This window comes from Rhinatrema bivittatum, chromosome 4 (assembly GCF_901001135.1).
Source record: "Rhinatrema bivittatum chromosome 4, aRhiBiv1.1, whole genome shotgun sequence".
In the NCBI taxonomy this organism is placed as follows: domain Eukaryota; kingdom Metazoa; phylum Chordata; class Amphibia; order Gymnophiona; family Rhinatrematidae; genus Rhinatrema; species Rhinatrema bivittatum.
The window spans coordinates 67,616,401-67,633,068 of NC_042618.1; the positions used below are offsets into that span (position 1 = coordinate 67,616,401).

General features: G+C 42.0%; 1 long non-coding RNA gene across 2 annotated transcripts; it reads left to right on the forward strand.

The window, feature by feature from the left end:
- Window positions 1-863: 863 nt before the first annotated feature.
- On the forward strand, window positions 864-12,982 carry LOC115089882. 2 transcript variants are annotated; one of them, XR_003856262.1, is made up of 5 exons: window positions 864-1,528; window positions 4,905-5,148; window positions 8,706-8,906; window positions 10,301-10,463; window positions 11,986-12,982. It is a non-coding gene; the product is annotated as an uncharacterized LOC115089882 (long non-coding RNA). The 2 variants fall into 2 exon arrangements; XR_003856261.1 differs by lacking the exons at window positions 864-1,528; window positions 4,905-5,148 and having other exon boundaries at window positions 8,023-8,906.
- Window positions 12,983-16,668: the final 3,686 nt, after the last annotated feature.

A 16,668-nucleotide genomic window follows, 5' to 3' on the forward strand; every position in this document is an offset into this window, starting at 1 on the left:
GGGCCGCAAACCGGTCGGGTTTTCAGGATATCCCTAATGAATATGCACAAGAGAGATTTGCATGCACTCTGCCTCAGTCATATGTAAATCTTTTTCATGCATATTCATTAGGGATATCCTGAAAACCCGACCGGTTTGCAGCCCTCGAGGACCGGAATTGCCCACCCCTGCTCTACCCGGATATCTGGTGGCACTTATCCAGCTAACAGTGCTGCTGAATATACCCGAATAAAGTTATCTGGTTGAGGTTAGGCCTGGCCTTCACCCCAATCAGGCTTGTCTGGATATCTTGAGCCAGACAGCGCTGAATATCTAATGCAGTCTGGCTAAAGCTTTGCTGGGCCCTCCAAACTCCACCTCTTCTTATGCAGGTAAATTATCTGCCTGCTGAACTGGGGGGAGGGGGGGGGAGGAGGGCGTTTGTAAAAACAAAGATTTATCCAGGTTTGAACATCGACCTCTCTGTGTTTAAATGTCTCTTGTGGTGGGAAACCCCACAGCCATGGGACAGCCTCTTGTACCGCACCACAAAGGGAATAAGAAATACGCTTCGGTGTTTAAAATAAATCTGGTTTCTGCTGAACTACTCGCACAAGAGATTTTCTGTGTCAGGTTTGCCATTTCTGGCTTTCTTTTTTCTTAAGCCTTACTACGCCATGAAACCAAGCCTGCCTGCACATCCCTGTCTCTGGTGCCTCTCTCTTTTGATCCTGTTAAACTGGAAGGGGTGGTGCTCCTCCTTCTGTCATCTGACTATCCTCAGCACCATACTACACTACTTTAATTAGTGGGTTTGTTTCGCTATCATTTAAGTTTGAATTCTGAACATAGGTAACCTCTCCCCGTCAGGGTCTCCACCCTCTATTTCTGAATCTCTCTCTCTCTCTTATTAGTCTGAAACACTTGCAAGGTGGCTTTCAAACGAGAAAAGAAAAAAAAATCAGATCTGGTGAACAGCGGATGAAGAAACGGTCCGAGTTTTCCTGGCAAGGGGAGCGGGGAGAGAGTTGGCTCGTAGCTCTTCCAATAGTGAAGAGGAAGAAAAAAAAAACCCCTTCAATTCAAAACATATGTCTGGAAAATAGGAAGAAAGAGTCGTTGTTGGAGTTCCAGAATGCACACTAACTTATGTGAAACCAGGCAGGCTCAAGAAAAGGAACTGCCATTTGGATTCTGCAAAAGAAGTGCTTGACAGCAGATACCAGCGAGTCCCTTCCAGCCTTCTTGTTTATTGTAAGGGTCGGAGAATTAGAATGGAGACGAAGATGGAAGAATTCTCTTCATTTTGACCCTGGCAGGTTCCTCCTGCTCAGATGGAACCAGGGCTGGGATCTGGCACCATGAACCTTCATTCGTGACTATTTTATATCTCCTCTCAACTAACTGTGGACCAGTTATTGCAGCGAAGGTCCTCGGCTGGGGACCAGGTGCCTGGGCAATCATGGGTCCTAAATCTGGCCACTAGGTGCTGCTATTGCACAAGGACTATAATTCCCTCTCCCTGGAGGTTGCAAATGGCCATAGTCTGGTGAGTAGAAGCAGCATGGGATCTATTTACTGTTTGGGATCCTGCCAGGTGCTTGCGACCTGGATTGGCCACTTTTGGAAACAGGATGTTGGCCTTGATGGACCCTTGGTCTGACACAGTATGGCAGCCTTTTATGTTCTTAAGTCAGGAATCGAATCTGGGTCCCTCCGTATGGCAACAGGTAGTACTGGCCACTAAGCCACTGGATCGGACTACACAGAATTAGTTTTCGATACATGTCAAACTGATAAACAAAGGAATTTTAAAAAAGTAATAATAATTAAGTGCAATCAACTAGGTTACAACATAACTGGAAGCTTTATGATGGGAGGCATTACTTTGTGTCTCTATCACCTGGGTGTGGTCTAATCCTATAACACAAACACCCTTGGTCTAATTACTGAAATAACACCAAGTCATTTAATATATATATATATATATAGAGAGAGAGAGAGAGAGAGAGATTTGATATTCTGCCTTTTACCAATGTGGGCTACAACAGATTTTAAATCAAACAGTCGCAGTATATTAGTCGAGGATCCCCAGTGTACTATGGAGCCACATGCGGTTCAAACACTTGATCTGAGACTGTGAACCAGACAGGAGGGAGAGGCGCCAAAGGAGAGGGTATGACAAACGTGTGGCTGAAAGAGTCTTGTTAGGCCCGGCCATGGGGATGGAGAGGTGGGGGGAGGGAAGGGAGCATGTCAGGGGAGAAAGGGAAAAGTATCTGCAGCTGGGGAATCTAAAGGAGGTTATATTTGGGGGTCAAACATGTATCTAGATAAGGGAACATGACCCGGGGACTATGATTTTCAAGATATTGGGAGTTTCCAGATAATAGATCAGATAAAAGGTGCTGAAATAAATATCAAGATACACTAGCTCCTCTAAGTGGTCTCCAAGGTCTACCACCAGGTCCGGTTTTCAAAACAACAAAATACACAAATTACCGGGTTCCTTAAATCTCATGTCTAATGTACATAATGCCACCAATCCAAACAGCTAGAATACCAATGTCAATTTAATAACCTTTCTATAAGTAAATTTAACAATTGTAAAAAAAAAAAAAAAATTAAGGTTTTGAGAAAAAATTAAACAAGATAAAGTACTGTTTTTAAGGAATGTGGAAAGGGAAAACCTGAGACTGCACCAATACAAAATTTAAAATTTTGTAGTTTTCAGGGAAGTATCGAATTTCTTTGATACTTCAATGCCTTCAAAAGAGACTTTATAAGCATCTGGACAGACGGCTTTATCCCGGCCCAAGAAAGTCAAAATCTTTAACGAAAGAACGCCACCAAGGCCATGTTTCACTGTGATCCATGCTGCTTCAGGGCCCACGCTTGAGAAGACTATCAGCGACTGCCATCCGCTCTGACCTCCATGGGCGGTGCTATCTGAGGTTTTCCCTTTCCACATTGCTTAAGAGCAGTACTTTACCTTGATTAGTTAAGATTTTGAAAAAGAAGTAGTAAATTTTAAAAAAAAAAGTTATTTATAGAAAGTTATTAAAACTGACAATGGTGTTGGGATTGTAATGTACATGCTGTACATATACCTGACAAATAGCAATTGGGATATATAATGAAAGCTAGACCTGTTGGCAGACCTCAAGGTCTGGAAGCAGACACTGTCTCAAATGCACACTGTGCTGACTTTATAGGATTAACTCATTCTATTTACATTCCTGCAACAAGTTGGCGTGTTTAAAAAAAAAAAAAAAAAGCAAGCACTGAAAGTTTTTGCCATTGGAACCCCATCCAGCTGTAGCCATTTCATTTTATTTATTCGGTCCTTTTGCTTTGTCTGACAGCAATGCAATGGCGTTTCTTGCACCACCGAAGATTTCAAATCCTCTGAAATCACCGAGCAACACACCCACACATACAACTTCATTTTAACAAAGTGACCTCCCATCCAAAGCATAGCTCAAAATGGCACATGTGGAGATTACCACAAATTTAAATCTGCATAGGGTAGCAACCAAAATGACCAATTAGTTCCAAATCATTGAAGAGCAGCATGTTTTCTAACTGCCTAAAGCATTCTGGGATTTATTGCCCAGAACGCTCAATAGGAAAAAAAAAATGACAAGACAACCTTGAATGCTCTGGAATAAGAGATACATAAACAAGACTGGAAGAGCCTTTGTTAAGAGGGCTTAGAAAAGGTTTTGGTTAATCCATAATACCTTCCCCTACTAATCCTGAGGTTAGGCCGCCTGCTTAGTAAGAAATGAAATAAGATCAGTTTGCAGATTCTCCTTCCATGTGATTCCAAAGTTTTCAAACTAGAGAGACAGCGCGCAGCCTAGCAAAATTGGCAATAAAACTCTAAAGAGTTCCCGGGTGCTTTTGGTGTGGGATTAGTCGCAGGAAAGAAAGTTGCAGTCTCTCTCTGGCTTTCCACTGCTGCCCAGTAAGTACTTTAGGATCAGTTTTAAAACTTTCTGGCGCCCAGACACGCACATAGAAATGAAGGACATGTTGGAAACTATAAAATGACAGACTGCTATAGATAAATCAAAGATCACACCCCGATGATTTAAGATGGGCAGAGATCTGTGGTTGGCTCTCCTGAATTCCATCCTCACATTATGCTTTTAAACACATTTTTTGTGGTTACTCTCTGGGTTTAGGAGTTTTTGTGAGCTCCTAAATTTGAAGCCAACTTAAATAGCTTTTTAAAGATAGCCTTTGAGAACAGGACTTCTCTGCATGCACGAGGGTCTTGCGATATATAATGCTGAAGTGACACTACAAATCGATATATTACATTAAACCGCAACAGGACATCAGTAACACATCAACCCTTTGCTTCCTTCCTGATGTAATCCTCTGTTTATTTCTGTTTTCATACTCCAGTGTCCTTCTGCTTCTCCCCATCTCATGCTGCTCTTTGCAAGTCCATCCAGTAACTTGCACATGCCAGTTTACGCCACAATTACAAGTGCTTCCAGAAACAATTTCTGGATACATTTTTCAGATGGTCCGTAGGTCAATCAGGCCTACCCTACATAATTTTTCAGATGGTCCGTAGGTCAATCAGGCCTACTCTACATAATGCACCAAAGCCATATGCTATTATTGGGCTCATAGAATGGATGTGTCGACTTTTTCTGGGATGCAAGATAAAAAAAAATTCTAGGAACAAAGTTTGCAATATACTGCAATGCAAACTTTGGCCAGTCATTTTAATTATTTCCCTTCTTCCCTTTATAAGCCAGTGCAAGATCCTGCTGTGTGTCAGGTAATGCAATCTTGAAATACTTTTCAAAAACCAAACCAAAACCCAGATGATATTCTTGCTGTGGCAGTTGGTGGTTAGTGAGCTGACAGGGCAGCAGTCTCCAATACTTTCATTTTTTTTCCAGTGATCTGGAAGCGAGCAGCAAGAACCAAAAAGCAAGAGCCGTGAAGCTGGCTAAAACTGCATCCTTTCCCAAGCAACAAACTACCAAAGGAGTGAATCCAGGAGAGGAAAGGCCCACCTGCTCGGACAAGGAGCTGCAACAGGGGTGCATGTTGATGCCCTAAGTTGCAGAGATAGCATGTCAAGAGGTCAGCTGACAAATCGGTCAGCGGGGCACCGTAGCATTTAAAGGCAGTGAAAGGCAGGTATGTCAAACCAAGGTGGTCGACTGGCAGTTGGCCAGTAAATGAAGTAGCATTATTTGGCGACATGTTTACTCTCCCACAGGACAGTGTCCAGTGGAAACCAATGACTGTGAGTCTTTCCATTTCAAGAAATATCTAAGAGCACTGACTGTACAATCAGTCAAGGGAGTTTCTTAATTTGGGGACTGGGAGTGTTACTTTGAACATTAGGATTTTTTCGTCACTTGAATGTTTAATTTTGTTAATTAGATCTGATTATTTAATTCAATTGATTCTTTGACTGACAATTTCATTGGCCACTTACTGGATCCTGGATAAAACTAATTACAGTGAATTCTTTGCAATTGTTCTTAGCCAGTTCGTTACAATATTTCACAAGTCTGAAATGGTAGTCAGTCACAGGTATCGAGATTAGAACATAAGAACATAAATTGCCATACTGGGTTAGATCAAGGGTCCATCAAGCCCAGCATCCTGTTTCTAACAGTGACCAATCCAGGCTATAAGTACCTGGCAAATACCCAAAAACTAAGAATATCCCACGCTATTGATGCCAGTAATAGTAGTGGCTATTTTCTAAGTCCACTTAATTAATAGCAGGTAATGGACTTCTCCTCCAAGAACTTATCCAAACCTTTTTTAAAACCCAGCTACATTAACTGCACTAACCACATCCCCTGGCAACAAATTCCAGAGTTTAATTGTGCGTTGAGTGAAAAAAAGAATTTTCTTCTATTAGTTTTAAATGTGCACATGCTACCTTCATGGAGTGCCACCTAGTTTTTCTATTATCCGAAAGACTAAATAACAGATTCACATTTACCCGTTCTAGACCTCTCATGATTTTAAAGATCTAGATCATATCCCTCCTCAGCCGTCTCTTCTCCAAGCTGAAAATTCCTAACCTCTTTAGTCTTTCCTCATAGGGGAGCTGTTCCATCCCCTTTATCATTTTGGTCTCCCTTCTCTGTACCTTCTCCATCAAAACTATATCTTTCTTGAGATGCAGCAACCAGAATTGTACATAGTATTCATGGTGTGGTCTCACCATGGAGCGATAAAGAGGCATTATGACATCCTCCATTTTATTCACCATTCCCTTCCTAATAATTCCTAACATTCTGTTTGCTTTCTTGACTGCCACAGCACACAGAGCCAACAATTTCAAAGTATTATCCACTATGATGCCTAGATCTCTTTCCTGGACGGTAGCTCCTAATATGGAACCGAACATTGTGTAACTATAGCATGGGTTATTTTTCCCTATATGCATCACCTTGCATTTGTCCACATTAAATTTCATCTGCCATTTGGATGCCCAATTTTCCAGTCTCACAAAGTCCTCCTGCAATTTATCACAATCTGCTTGTGATTCAACTACTCTGAATAATTTTGTATCATCTGCAAAATTTGATTACCTCACTCGTCGTATTCTTTTCCAGATCATTTTATAAATATATTGAAAAGAACGGGTCCTAGTACAGATCCCTGAGGCACACCACTGTATACCCTTTTCCACTGAGAAAATTGACCATTTAATCCTACTCTCTGTTTACTGTCTTTTAACCAGTTTGTAATCCATGAAAGGACATCGCCACCTATTCCATGACTTTTTACTTTTCTTAGAAGCCTCTCATGAGGAACTTTGTCAAATGCCTTCTGAAAATCCAAATACACTACATCCATTATATACTATATCTATATGTTTATTAACCCCTTCAAAAAAGTGAAGATTTGTGAGGCAAGACTTGCCTTGGGTAAAGCCATGCTGACTCTGTTCCATTAAACCATGTCTTTCTAGATGTTCTGTGATTTTGATCTTTAGAACACTTTCCACTATTTTTCCTGGCACTGAAGTCAGGCTAACTGGTCTGTAGATTCTCGGATCGCCCCTGGAGCCCTTTTTAAATATTGGGGTTTCATTAGCCACCCTCCAGTCTTCAGGTACAATGGATGATTTTAATGATAGGTTACAAATTTTTACTAATACGTCTGAAATTTCATTTTTGAGTTCCTTCAGAACCCTGGGGTGTATACCATCCACTCCAGGTGATTTACTACTCTTCAGTTTCTCAATCAGGCCTACCACATCTTCTAGGTTCACCGTGATTTGGCATCTCCCTAACATCCTCTTTAGTAAACACCAAAGCAAAGAAATAGTTTAATCTTTCCGCTATGGCCTTATCTTCTCTAAGTGCCCCTTTAATCCCTCGATCATTTAACGGTCCAACTGACTCCCTTGCAGGCTTTCTGCTTCGGATATATTTTTTTAAGGTTTTTACTGTGAGATTTTGCTTCTACGGCCAACTTCTTTTCAAATTCTCTCTTAGCCTGTCTTATCAATGTCTTACATTTAACTTGCCAGCGCTTATGCTTTATCCTATTTTCTTCTGTCGGATCCTTCTTCCAATTTTTGAATAAAGATCTTTTGGCTAAAATAGCTTCTTTCATCTCACCTTTTAACCATGCTGGGAATCATTTTGCCTTCCTTCCACCTTTCTTAATGTGTGGAATACATCTGGACTGTGCTTCTAGGATGGTTTGGTTTTTTTTAAACCATGTCCATGCCTCTTGCACACTTTTTACCTTTGTAGCTGTTCCTTTCAGTTTTTTTCTATTTTTCTCATTTTATCAGTTTCCCTTTTGAAAGTTTAGCGCTAGAGCCGTAGATTTACTTACTGTCCCCCTTCCTGTCATTAATTCAAATTTGATCATATTATGATTACTATTGCCAACCGGCCCCAGCACCATTACCTCTCTCACCAAATCCTGTGCTCCATTAAGAATTAGATCTAAAATTGCTCCCTCTCTCATCAGTTCCAGAACCAATTGCTCCATAATATTGTCATTTATTCCATCCAGGAACTTTCTCTCTCTAGCATGTCCTGATGTTACATTTACCCAGTCAATATTGGGGTAATTGAAATCTCCCATTATTACTGCACTACCAATTTGGTTAGATTAGAGATGACAGAAAACTTGAAGGTTGTCTGGCAGGCCAAGTGTTAACTTCCACTGATTTATCCACCCCCTTAAACTTGTACATTAGAAAAATTGGCATAGTTTCTGATGCACTACAAAAAAAAAATCTGCACAGCTATGAAGAGAACACATTAGGTATCCTATTTAAAAGGGAAATCCAGATTTCAACATATCAAAATATGGAAAAGAAATTCTGAATTCTTCAGACTTGGAAGCCAAAAAACATACCAATCTGTACAAACTTTCAGTCAATGTTTCGATATAAAATCTAATTATTTAAGCATTTCCCCCCTTGCTTGAGTGATCTCAGGATCACAGTGTCCAGCCTTTTCAAAAACTGCTGCACTTTTAACTCCTACTGTCATAATGTAATGCCTTAAATTTGATATTGCTTTATGATGTTTACGCTATGTAAATCTGAGGTTTCATTTTTTTTGTGATCCGCTTAGGACAAATGTTGAAGTTGGTAAAATATTTAGTCAGATGATATGCTGTCTATAGTTGGTAAAGGAGCTTCAACGTCTATGTCAGCCTGCTGGAGTGAAATTTCACTAACAGTGATCTGCATATTCTAGAGCACAGAATTCAGAATTTGTGACTATTAGTTGGTGCCCAGAATTCCAAGCAGGACGTCAGAAGAGCTTTTTGCCAGTGTGGATAGAAGAAAGAAGGTGTTTAACATTTGAAAAAGAAAAAGAAGCAGCTCTGCTTTTAGGTGGCAGAAAATACCTCGGGTCGCTGTCAGCTCTCAGCAGTTTCAGTGTACGACTAAAATGGTAATTTATCAAGTTTTCTAGGCTTTTTGTACAATTCTGGTCGCCGCATCTCGAAAAAGATATAATTGCGATGGAGAAGGTACAGAGAAGGGCAACCAAAATGATAAGGGGAATGGAACAGCTCCCCTATGAGGAAAGACTAAAGAGGTTAGGACTTTTCAGCTTGGACAAGAGACGGCTGAGGGGGGATATGATAGAGGTCTTTAAGATCATGAGAGGTCTTGAACGAGTAGATGTGAATCAGTTATTTACACTTTCGGATAATAGGAGGACTAGGGGGCATTTCATGAAGTTAGCAAGTAGCACATTTAAAACTAATTGGAGAAAGTTCTTTTTTACTCAACGCACAATTAAACTCTGGAATTTGTTGCCAGAGGATGTGGTTAGTGCAGTTAGTATAGCTGTGTTTAAAAAAGGATTGGATAAGTTCTTGGAGGAGAAGTCCATTACCTGCTATTAAGTTCACTTAGAGAATAGCCACTGCCATTAGCAATGGTAACATGGAATAGACTTAGTTTTTGGGTACTTGCCAGGTTCTTATGGCCTGGATTGGCCACTGTTGGAAACAGGATGCTGGGCTTGATGGACCCTTGGTCTGACCCAGTATGGCATTTTCTTATGTTCTTAACCCTGGATATGGGGAACACCCACTGCTTCAATGTTACAGTGATCTTCTGGGCTTGGAAAACTTGAGGACGTTCTGAGCGCTTGCTACAGGGAGACTGAAGACTAACAGCACATGGTTTGCTATCTCCCATGACTGCAATGTGGGATTTACATTTTTTGTTGGCCTACATACTTTATCTTTCTTTAAGCATTAAGATATCCTAGGGAGGAGGGAAGGGAGGTAACATTCATACACACACATATGACGAGAATATTTAGTGGCATTTGTGTGTCTGTACATGTGTTAATTTCAAGATGTGTATACAAACGAATGAAGTGCTTGTCTGTGGGGAAGAAGGGCAGGTGAGCGAAGTGGTGTCAGAAGCACAGTGTTGATATCATTAAGGCATTCTGATTTAAGGACCACGATGACGGACAAATCAACCAATTCGTGTTTAGTGATGGTTTAGCACATTTTTGTGATCGCAATCTGAGTTTTGAAACAAGATCCTTACTCACCATTTTTGCATAGAAAATGATATGAGAACAAACCCTCTCCCCCCAGGAGTCTCTTTCTTGTGAGGGTAGCTTGCATTTCAAAAAGGAGACTGCAGTCACAAAAAAGGGGCATAAGCCATGGCCCAGGATGTGGATTGCTAGGACAGAATAAAACTGGTCCATTTCAATTCAACAACCTATTCATGTACCTAAATGTTCTTCATGCAACCATTATAGCAGCAATTAAATATGTAGTACAAATCACCCTCTCTCTCTCTTTTCTTCTTTAGAATAATAAAATACAAGATTTGGTAAGCAGGATAGAAATGGCTTCCCAAAACCTGTCCCAAGACCTGAAGACGATTGGACAGAAATTCCTGAGTAAGATTCAGGAACTCCCTCAGTCAGGGTTCTTCAACATTATTGCGTTTACCGTTCTTCTTCTGTTCATTGGTAAGTAGTGCTCCAGATACTAAGGAAAGGGTTTAAAGGGACACATGCCACCTACAGGCCAAGGACCAGATATTAAATATACTTAATTTCAAAGAAACAATTCAAAGAACATGTTCTCATAGATCAGTGAAGTCTGCTGTTTAGATGATGCCTTGGATTTTGATACGATTTGGTATTTTGTCTGCATGGATGAATATGTTCTTGGGAAATAACAGTCAAACTAGTTCTAGGTGAAAACATTTTAATGGACTAACTCAGTACATCTGGGGCTAATTCAGTAGCCTGGAGAGCATAGCTCGGGAAAGCTAGTCACAGACGTAATGAGTTAGTTCAATATTTTGTTGACCTAATTTCTACATATTCACGTGAATTAACATTGCGACCACAAGATTTTGCTAGGGAAATAAGTAAAGGCCTCCATACACATCATGCTTATGCCACATTACAATTTTGTCTAGACTTTATTTAATGAACTCCTTTTTCTTATTAAACTCTAAACCAAAGCTCCCCCGCTGAATAATGCTATGAGCTTCCTGGGATATTAAGTTCCACATTTAGCCTCCCAGGAACTTTAGTGATCTTGCCCCTCTTCCAGCGGAGTGGAACTTGGCTGTTACTAGCATGGAAGGAAAAATTATCACCTCTCCCCCCACCACAATTCAGACAAAGGGACTGTGGAACTGGCTACCAGCAGCAGGTGTGATATAAGGAGAAATGGATGGTAGATCCACAATACAATGGGCACTGCCCAAATTTTATGCCCGAGGTTCAGTGGGAATGGCACAAAAGAAAGAGAAAGGAAAAGCTGCCCTGAAGAGCACCAGAGTGTATTACACGCTGCCGACACCACTCTGTGTGTTTTAGAGGGCAACTTTCAAAGCCATTTATGCAGACTAATAGTGATTGCCACGTGTACACTGGTTATCTGCAAGTTGCCCTACTTCAATTAAGGCCAACAGAACAAGGAGTGTTCCGCAATGCTTGTACCATTAGCCTCATTTAGGGGAGGTGTTCTGGAGGGGTAGGGGAGGAGAATGTTTGGAACAGGATAGAAAACTAGCATGTTTAGATTATATTTTCAAGTCTACGTGCATTATTTTCCGAAGATGTTCTTACCTGGCACCAAGAGCAGTTGAAAGTGTCCGAGTACTTGATATCCATGACAAATTTCAAAATGACTCTCACTTGCCCACAAACTTAAAGGTGATGCAGAGTCCTTGAGTAAAAAAGGCACCTACAGATTTGGTTCATGCGGAGAGTGTGAAAACTGCCCCCTTCCGCCCCCCACCCACCCACTAGCCCTTTCAGCTTGAGTTTATTGAACAGAGACAGCAGTAATGAAATTATCCTCTCACATTTCTGTCTCTAGATGCCCCAATATGAAGTTAACACAGGCAGCAGCATCTTCTTCTTGCTGCTTTGATGGCAATTAACCTCTGTTTGTTTCCAGTAAACCAGAGTTTCTCTTTGCATGTTAAACAGAAGCTGATCAATTGCTCTCTTCTCCCATTCCTCTTCCTAGTTGCCGTGCTGCTGATGGTTGTAATCGCCTGCAGCTACTACTGTTGCGGGGTTAATAAGAAACACAGGCTCATCAAGGTTGAGCCAACCCCGGATGTATGAAGACCCACAGAAGATGTTCCGAGGAAGCAGCTGGTCCTACCTGCGTGGGCTGGCACTCAAAAGAACCAGCTCCCTACCACCGTCCTCCAATCACCACCGTTATGTCAGCTCATTCAAAGTCACCTTAGTAACACCATTCAACAGAAACAACTGGTGAGAGGGGAAAAAAAAACAAACCCAAAAAAACAGAGTCTCGTTGGGATGTCTGCCACAGTCCGTCTTTAGACCCCCAAAAAAAGAGACTGCTACTTTCTAAATGACTATGCGCAAAACAAAAAACAAACATTAACTTAGCATCCAAATAAAGAACTATAAAAAAAAAATGTTAAAGATACTGGAATAACTGCAAATAAAACCATATTTACATTTTCTTTGATGACAGCTAAAGAAAAGAACAAGCAGACACAAACTGTGTGGAGGAACCAAGGATGAATTTTATATCTCTGTCTTCCACTAGTTACATTTTTCACTTTACTATTTCAATCCCTTATCATCGGATTTTTTTTTAATTATTTAAAGAGACTGGAAATACATTTTATGGACATGACAACTAAAAACAGGATCACCTCTTTCAGTTCTGATTGTGGGGAGAAAAACTACTTTTTTCAGGAGATTGCAAACTAAATATTTCTTTTGAGATTTGTTTTATGAGGACTTCCACAATTTATTGTTCCTACTGTGTACTGTACATTTGGCAATACTTATATTTTTATTGGTAAAATGGAGGAATTTTAAGAATATAAATAAGTTATGGATGCTAAGATCATCCTGACAATGTCATTTACTATTTCAATCCCTTATCATCGGATTTTTTTAAATTATTTAAAGAGACTGGAAATACATTTTATGGACATGACAACTAAAAACAGGATCACCTCTTTCAGTTCTGATTGTGGGGAGAAAAACTACTTTTTTCAGGAGATTGCAAACTAAATATTTCTTTTGAGATTTGTTTTATGAGGAATTCCACAATTTATTGTTCCTACTGTGTACTGTACATTTGGCAGTACTTATATTTTTATTGGTAAAATGGAAGAATTTTAAAAATATAAACAAGTTATGGATGCTAAGATCATCCTGACAATGTCATTTACTATTTCAATCCCTTATCATCGGATTTTTTTTTTAATTATTTAAAGAGACTGGAAATACATTTTGGGGTAGATTTTTAAAAAGAGCGCGTTCGCGTACTTTTGTTTGCGCACCAGGCGCAAACAAAAGTACGCTGGATTTTAGAAGATACGCCGGCCCATAGGCCGCCGGCGCGCGCAGACCCCCGGGACGTGCGTAGGTCCCGGGGTTTTGGAAGGGGGCGTGTCGGGGGCGGGACCCGATGACGCGGCGTTTTCGGGGGCGGGGCGTGGCGTTTCGGGGGCGGGACCGTGGGCATGGCGCCGGCCCGGGGGCGTGGTCCAGGCCTTCGGACCAGCCCCCCGGGTCGGAGCACGGGGCGCGCGTAGATTTACGTCTGCTTCTCGCAGGCGTAAATCTACGGACAAAGGTAAGGGGGGGGTTTAGATAGGGCCGGAGGGGTGGGTTAGGTAGAGGAAGGGAGGGGAAGGTGAGGGGAGGGCGAAAGAGAGTTCCCTCTGAGGCCGCTCCGATTTCGGAGCGGCCTCGGAGGGAAAGGTGACAGGCTGCGCGGCTCGGCGCGCGCTGGCTGCCCAAAATCGGCAGCCTTGCGCGTGCCGATCCAGGATTTTAGAAGATACGCGTGGCGTATCTTCTAAAATCTTTGTTTTAGAAGATACGCCACCTACGCGAGGCGTATCTTCTAAAATCCTGGATCGGCGCGCGCAAGGCTGCCGATTTTGGGCAGCCGGCGCGCGCCGAGCCGCGCAGCCTGTCACCTTTCCCTCCGAGGCCTGCTCCGAAATCGGAGCGGCCTCAGAGGGAACTCTACGGACAAAGGTAAGGGGGGGGTTTAGATAGGGCCGGGGGGGTGGGTTAGGTAGAGGAAGGGAGGGGAAGGTGAGGGGAGGGTGAAAGAGAGTTCCCTCTGAGGCCGCTCCGATTTCGGAGCGGCCTCGGAGGGAAAGGTGACAGGCTGCGCGGCTCGGCGCACGCCGGCTGCCCAAAATCGGCAGCCTTGCGCGCGCCGATCCAGGATTTTAGAAGATACGCCACGCGTAGGTGGCGTATCTTCTAAAACAAAGATTTTAGAAGATACGCCACGCGTATCTTCTAAAATCCTGGATCGGCCGCGCAAGGCTGCCGATTTTGGGCAGCTGGCGCGCGCCGAGCCGCGCAGCCTGTCACCGTTCCCTCCGAGGCCGCTCCGAAATCGGAGCGGCCTCAGAGGGAACTCTCTTTCGCCCTCCCCTCATCTTCCCCTCCCTTCCTCTACCTAACCCATCCCCCCGGCCCTATCTAAACCCCCCCCTTACCTTTGTCCGTAGATTTACGCCTGCGAGAAGCAGACGTAAATCTACGCGCGCCCCGTGCTCCGACCCAGGGGGCTGGTCCGAAGGCCTGGACCACGCCCCCGGGCCGGCGCCATGCCCACGGTCCCGCCCCCGAAACGCCACGCCCGCCCCCGAAACGCCGCGTCATCGGGTCCCGCCCCCTGACACGCCCCCTTCCAAAAACCCCGGGACCTACGCGCGTCCCGGAGCTCTGCGCGCGCCGGCGGCCTATGGAAAATAGGCGCGCCGGCACGCAAGGCCCTGCTCGCGTAAATCCGGGCAGATTTATGCGAGCAGGGCTTTTAAAATCCGCCCGTTTATGGACATGACAACTAAAAACAGGATCACCTCTTTCAGTTCTGATTGTGGGGAGAAAAACTACTTTTTTCAGGAGATTGCAAACTAAATATTTCTTTTGAGATTTGTTTTATGAGGACTTCCACAATTTATTGTTCCTACTGTGTACTGTACATTTGGCAATACTTATATTTTTATTGGTAAAATGGAGGAATTTTAAAAATATAAATAAAGTATGGATGCTAAGATCATCCTGACAATGTCATTTACTATTTCAATCCCTTATCATCGGATTTTTTTTTTTAATTATTTAAAGAGACTGGAAATACATTTTATGGACATGACAACTAAAAACAGGATCACCTCTTTCAGTTCTGATTGTGGGGAAAAAAACTACTTTTTTCAGGAGATTGCAAACTAAATATTTTTTGAGATTTGTTTGATGAGGACTTCCACAATTTATTGTTCCTTCTGTGTACTGTACATTTGGCAATAGTTATATTTTTATTGGTAAAATGGAGGAATTTTAAAAATATAAATAAGTTATGGATGCTAAGATCATCCTGACAATGTCAGATCTTAAATCAATGATCTCTTCTAGTATTTCCAGTAGTTGCTGTGTTTTTAATTGAGCTGCACATTTATCTGAACAAGGGAACATAAAAAAAGGCAGCTGAGCAATTTCATGGACAAAAAAAATACTTTAATGTATATTAAAAGGACAACAATTTGAACTCTTAAAAATTATACCATCAATAAATTTTGGAAACTAGCTACATGGCAATCACATTCAAAGACTTGAGGATCCAGTGGCCCTTAAAGGGGTACTTCACGTTGAAGTGCATTCCAGGTGTTGCAGAGTAACAACATAAAAGGGACCACAGTAAAATGATTTCTGTGCCATGCCAGTCTAACAGAAATGGAGCTGTGATGTTCGAGACAGGGATATCATCTTGCTGAAGTGAGAGACAGCAGGACAGGGAGAAAGCTCATGCCAAGATAATGGTGGAATTATGCCAACAGGGTAGCAAAGATCATTAGAGTCTGTGCACTGGTTGGCACCAGAATGAGACTAAATACAAGCCTATCTCCAGTACTACATGCATGTGCTTTATGGGTCTCATGCATTGTTTCCCCATACAATGTGCCTCTGCAAAACAATTCTGGATGTCTCTGGCTTTTTAGGTGTTACAAAACAACTAGTCTACCTTTCAGTCACACCTTCCTTTGCTCACATCTTTAAGCATATAAGAGGCAAAAAGCTTTAATCTACATCCAAAACCTGCACTAACCATTTTAAGGTGCAAGAGAAAAGGAAAACCACTGGATTTGTATTTTTCTATTTTCCTAAGTCATGAAAATGAAGAATTTGACTGTTTTCATACTACCTGTTTGATGAATGTAAATATTCTGAACTGTTTTGTATTGTGATAGAGATAAGATTGTATATAATAAATATCTGAAAGGTTGATGCTATCTGTTCAATTGTATTTTCCTGACTATTCTTTCTGGCTGTCAATAGCTTACTGAACTCAAGTCCTTTTAATGGCAGTATGTAGTATGGTAAAAGTGTTTTTATCTGATCATTTTCTTTCCTCGTGTCCTGCTAGACCAATCCATTACCCTTTGGATTTCCTCATTCCTCAGCTGCCAGTCACAGAGATCACACACCCCTTATGCAATCAGTCTTTTGCATAAAAGGGGGAGTAGTCAGTGGCCCTGGTCAGCAGCCTCAGTCAGCGCAATCAGACAAGAAATCTCAAGTATGCCCTTTCTTTCAGTTCTTATTACATTTTTTTTTTTTAATTGAAAGTTTATTAGCGCTGTAGTGAGTAAGCATACATAAACAATATCACCGTACACCAGTACAGCCACCTGAA